The sequence below is a fragment of the Choloepus didactylus genome, chromosome 9 (assembly GCF_015220235.1).
Source record: "Choloepus didactylus isolate mChoDid1 chromosome 9, mChoDid1.pri, whole genome shotgun sequence".
In the NCBI taxonomy this organism is placed as follows: Eukaryota; Metazoa; Chordata; class Mammalia; order Pilosa; family Megalonychidae; genus Choloepus; species Choloepus didactylus.
This window is the reverse complement of record NC_051315.1, coordinates 38,838,371-38,844,537: the sequence shown is the minus strand read 5'-3', so window position 1 is coordinate 38,844,537 and position 6,167 is coordinate 38,838,371. Positions and strand designations below refer to the sequence as shown.

The 6,167-nt window shown below is 43.4% G+C and overlaps 1 pseudogene; it reads right to left on the bottom strand.

Moving 5' to 3' along the window:
- Positions 1 to 214: 214 nt before the first annotated feature.
- LOC119543711 lies at positions 215 to 4,817 on the bottom strand (annotated as a pseudogene).
- Between the last annotated feature and the right edge of the window lie 1,350 nt (positions 4,818 to 6,167).

Genomic DNA, 6,167 nt, shown 5'->3' with positions numbered 1-6,167 from the left:
TGAATAATTTGAGGTTTATGGCCTATCATTTAAGTCAACACATATAGGAGGAGAAAGGAGTAGAGGAAATGGAGATGCCGGATGCGAAGCTGAGTGACAGAACACATTCAGTCTGGGTAGATGTTTATACAAAGTGTGCAGTGGAACATCAGGAAAAGCTCCGTAAGGATTCACGTGCACGTGTTTAGAGGCGCCAGAACCCTCCATGGCAGATCTAAGAAAAGGGAGCAGAGGGAGGAGGCCATTCCTGTCGTTCCAGTTTTAGAAGCTCCACGTCAAAGACGAGAGTGACGTTTGGTGGGATGATGCCCGGGCACCAGTGGAACCATAGGCATAGTCGGGGGAGATGGTCAGTTTGGCTCTCTGACCCACTCTCATCTGGGCAACCCCTTCTTCCTAGCCTCGGATCACCTCCTGCTTGCCTAGTGTCAACTTAAAGGGCTTGTTTCTGTCCTAGGAGGAATCAAATTTCTTTCCATGTTCAGTCATCCCCGTGTAGTGCACCACGCAGGTCTGGCTCACTTCGGGAAGGAGCGCGGGGCTGCGGGTGAGATGTTCTCCACACGCACTCCCACGGCGGACGCTGGACCCGCGTGGACCAAAAGCAGATCTGGCGGCAGCTGCACCGCTCTGTCCCGTCCCTCTGCAAGTCGCCTGTGCACGCGCGCGCCCCCGCATCTGTGGCCCCCTTTTTAATCCTCCCAAGAGAGGCATGAAAGCTGTGGGAGGGTTGCTCTTACTTGGAATTAGTGGCAGTTTGAGGCTTCCTCTGGACTCTTGCCCACAGAAGGACAGGCAAGCATTGTGCCTATATACTTGTTGCTATCATCTGAAATATTTATGTTTATTTCTAGTATTCTTGGACATCAGAAATCTCCCATCTGACTCCAAGAGATGACTGATAACTTGTGAAAATAGCTGCTATTGTTTTGGGGTAGGGTGGGGTTGGATTAAGAAAAAAAAAAGTAAGTTACCTTGATGCATTTAAGCCATCACCTCCTGACTGAGATACAAACTTTAAAAATAATTGTTCTTACCATTTTGCCTATTAATTCTTGGAAATGGGATTTTTTAAAAAAACAACAACAAAAAAAACGTCCTGTTGTTGTGTTGGCTGCTGCAGTCCGTGTTGGGATCAGTGTTGATTCCTGACCATGGTGCTCCAGCCAGAACTGAGGTGAACTTACCTCAGATGTGCATGCTTGAGAAAGAGGGTTGAACTCAGTCTCCTCAGTTGCCTTGAATTAACTTGAATATCATTGCAGAAACTACAATATATAATCAGTTAAAATAACTATTTGATTAGAAGTATTATAAACACATTTAGGTTATATAGTTTAAATCATATTTAGAATATAGAATTTATTGTTCTCCCATCTGGATATACCATATAATTTTTGAGAATTTAATGCCCACTTATACTCTGCTGTCTGATATTTAAAAGGCAGACTTTAATGATTTTTCTCACACATCTCTGTTACTTATTCTTGGCATTTATGCCCCTAAGAAGTCCTTTAGTTTCTCCTGGCCAAAGCTTGCTCTCCCAAAGCTTGGCCTTGTTACATTTCTAAACAGGTGCATTTTAAAAGGGGAGTCCTTTCCCGCATGGGCATCTCCTCCTAGATGAAAGGTACAATCTGACTTCTTAAAGGGGCCTGGCATTGATCCCTTCTAAATGTGTTTAGCCCCTACTCTTTTCCGCCTCCCACCAAAGCAAACAAAGGACAAGCAGTACCAAATGAGTATATTCACTAGGTTGATGAACAGACAATAATTCATCATTTATTAATTATGCCTACTTAGTCTGTTTTTAGAAAGGATTTGAAGTAGTTTATGATAAGAACAATTTATAATAAGGCTATTAAAATTAGAAATTTAAAATATAAATAGAAAGATAAACTACCATATGCTAATCACTTAGGCTAATGAGTTCCTGTAACAAACATTGAATTTATTTCTGAGTCTCCTAGAATTCAAAGCAAAGAGGGGTGAATTATGAGCTACTCATCCAGATGATGACAGGGGTAATGATAATTTTTTGAGCACCTGTTATAGCTGGATACTGTGTCATCTTTGTTCTAATGTAAGTTTATAGTCACTGCATGAGATTAGTCCACATCCCCATTTTACATGTGCAGAAATGGAGATTCACAAAGGGAGAAAGTCATTATCAAGGCCAAGTAGCAAGAAAACCTGGAAGTGTTCTATCTATGGCTGTACCCTGCCTTTGCTCTTTCTATAACCCAGGAGCATGGTAATAAATTATAACTTAGTGAAGGTGCTTCTGCAGCTCCTCCCTTTGTATCATTCCCTGGAAGCAACAGAAAATAAAAATGTGATATACAAGAATCTGTTGTTGTCTGTAGGCAATTGTTTTCCTCTCCATGAACAAACAACACCTGGTTGTAATCTTCCTTGGCAGTTTCCACTTGCCAGGAGCAGCAAAAGAAGTTTGTTGAGTGAGGAACATGTTGTGAGCACAAGATTCTTTTTCATAAGAACTTTCTACACTCTAATGATAAAATTAATTAAATTCATGTTTGTTATTTATCTGGTATATTTGTTTCCGGTGTAACAGATTATCATAGCTGGGAGATTTAAAACAACAGAAATGTATTCTCTTACATAGTTCTGGAAGCCAGAAGTCCAAAATTAAGGTGTCAGCAGACATTCCCTGTGGAGGCTCTAGGAGAGCATCCATTCTTTGCCTCTTCCAGCTTCTGGTGGCTGATAGCACTCCTTCACTTGTGACTGTATCACTCCATTCTGCCTCCATAGTCACATCTTGTTGGGGATTGAATCATGTCCCCCATGTAGACATGTTCAAATCCTGACTCCTGGTACCATGGGTGTGAATTCATTTATAAATAGGATCTTCAAAGATCCTATTAAGATAAGGCCAAACTGAAATCAGGGTGGGCCTTAAGTTCTGTATTACTGGAGTCCTTAAAAGCAAAGGCTATTTGGACACAGAAGTAGAAGAAACAGGAAGAAATGTGACGGAGGCAGAGATTGATCACCAGAAAGCCACTACCAAAACACTACAGAATTTGGAGAAGGCACAGCCTGGTGATACTTTGATTTTGGACTTCTAGCCTCCAAACCGTGAGCAATAAATCCCTGATGTTTAAGCACAGCAGTCTGTGGCACTTGTCAAAGCAGCCCTGACAAACTAAGACACAAGGCCTCCTCCTCTTCTGTGTGTCTGCCCTGATCCCCTGCTGCCTCTCTCTTACAAGGACACTTATATCATTTTGGGCCCACCTGGATAGCCCAGGGTAAGGGCTTCCTCTCCAGATCCTTAACTTAATCCCATCTTTTTCCATATAAGGTCATATTCACAGGTTCCTGGGATTGGGAAGTGACTATATCTTTGGGGAAGGGGGCATTTTTTTCAGCCTACCACATCCTGCAAAATCATTACTCTTCATGGGCAACGGGCTTTTTGTTAGACTATGCTGCCAGAGGTGGACTCAAGCCACTTGATCAGTTAGCTCTTGTTTAGAAGAGAGGCTTTGATTTTAAACCTAAAACATGCTCTCCATGGATTTCAGTAGTAGAAGAGAGAAAGGACAGTGTGACTGTTTTTTCATGATGAGGCTTATGGCTATTTATCCAGGAGACACATAAGGTCTTGAATGTTGAGGGCTACTGTAAGACAGTGAAGAGGAAGGGGCAGAATTAGGCAGCCTGCTGCTACTGTGATACAATTAGCATTTCCTTTGACTTCCTAAGAGACCCTGAAGCCACCTTTTCTACATACAGTTTGAAATCCTCTTCAGTGTCCCTTAGCACAGTTTGAAATCCTCTTCAGTGTCCCTTTTTAAAAAACAAACAAACAAACAAAAAACAATGTATTCCCCTTCTCAGCAGAGAAGGATGTATTGAAGTTATTCTGCCTAGCACAGGTCTTCTTATTGCTCATCCTTCCCCTCTCCTCAACACACAGATACACACACACAGATATACACACACATGCATGCCTTGTAATAATCTCCTCACCTTTAGCCTTCCATTCTTGTAATGCAGCAGTTTTCATCCTTGGGTGCACATTGTAATTCCTTGCTGAGTTCTTTAAGAATATGAATGTCGAGTCTAGCCATAAAATGACTGAATCAGAATCTCTGGGGATGAGGTGTAGGTACGAGCAGGTTGATAAGCTGCACAGGTGATTGTGATGTCCATCAAAGTATCAGAACCCTTGGCCTAATTTAATTTGAAGCCTCCTGATTCTCAATCCTGAGTCAACATCTTAAGTTGCTGCCCAGTACCCTAACTTTCTCTGCTATTTCCTTTGATCTGGTTTTCAACCCCTGTATCTGGGACTCCCAAACCTGATTCCTGATACAACATCTCTTTGAAGCCAACTACTTGTTTATACCTGTGGGAGCCCTGGGCCCAGGACCTTCCCTAAGGGCCTTGAAGACTGTGCACACAGCAGTTTGCATGAACTAGATCATTTAAGGTTTAACCTACCCTCCTTATAAAACCAGGCTCCCTGAGCTAATTGTAATCTATAGCTTACCTCCTTCCTGAACTCCCGGAGCAACCCTTCCCTATGTCACGTGACTCCCATTCCTATGCTTACGCTCTCATACCCATTGGAATGTCTTTGTCTCAAGCCCCTATAAACGGCTTGACCATTTCCCCCCAAAGTGCAGAGTACCTTCACACTGAGCTCTGAACCAGCTGCTATTCACAGCAGCTTCACTGACTTCCTGTTCTATTCCTGTAAGTAGCCCCGAAAAAAGCTCATGTCTCATACCATACCTGGCATCTTCTTTGGCCTCTCGGTTGGAAAAGCCCCCTTGGGCCATGACAGTACCTAATATCTGCTGCCAGATTGGCCTAGAGCAGGATGTGACCACCTGGTGGAGCATCCACTTGTTACCTATCTGTGTCCTGCAGCCTGCTGAATGCTAACTGCCTGGACTTGCTTCTGCCTAATAATACGCCTTCTTCTGATCATCTGTGGAACCTTGGGAACTGGGTATTAGTTCTGATTCATGGCAATACCTGTTAAGTCCTGTCCTGACATCAAGGAAGCACTGGATGGAAAATAGGCAGTGTTTCAACCATTTCAGCCCTTAGGAGGCTGCCAAGCCCAAATCATAACACCAAATTCAGAGTCCATGAGCTATTATGGTCAGTTTTCTAAGTTATCTTCCTTACAAGGAGCTAAGTACTGGGATGTATACCCACCCCCACAAAACCCTTATCACATTATTCCAATTGCCTTGTCATTTGTCTGTATTCTTACTAGATTAAACATCTTGAGGAAAGCAGCCATATCTATCTTGTTTACCATTACATCCTATACATTTTGCATAGTGCTTTGCATATAACAGTCTTTTTGATCAACAATTGAATGAATAATTGGATAGATACTGTTGTAGTGAGAAGAGTCTTCATAATCTCTGCCTCCCTAAATGGTACTTAACTTCCCTCCCCAGTGAGTGCCTTGAGCGAAATCAGGAAACAAAGTTCACGCATCCCAGGTCCTCCACATGTAATATCATCATAGGAATCAGGCATTGCTATCTGACTATTTCTATCATGCCCAATGTTAGATTGTCCACAGTCCATGGAGCTTTCCACTTTCTATCACACTAGGCTCTGATGTCTCTCATGGATGGGCTACCACAATCTGGAAGCTTTGGGTAGTGTCGGTCAAGAAGCATTGCATTTCTCCCCTTTAGGATGCCACTGAATGCTGCAGACCTCCATATGCCACACCCATAGCCTCAACTTTTAATCAGCAAAAAACAGCTTAGGGACTGCGCCGGTTTGAATGTATTGTGTCCCCCAAATGCTATTTTCTTTGTGGTCTTATGGAGCAGACATTTTGGTGCTGGTTGGATTTGCTTGGAATGTGCCCCACCCAGCTGTGGGTGATGATTTTGATGGGATGTTCCCATGGAGGCATGGCCCCGCCCATTCGGGGTGGGCCTTGATCAGTGGAGCTATATAAATGAGCTGACTCAGAGAGAGGGAACTCAGTGAGTGCAGCTGTGAGTGATGTTTTGAAGAGGAGCAAGCTTGCTAGAGAGGAACGTCCTGGGAGAAAGCCATTTTGAGGCCAGAGCTTTGGAGCGGATGCCGGCTGCCTTCCTAGCTAGCAAAGGTTTTCCGGACGCCATTGGCCATCCTCCGGTGAAGGTACCTGA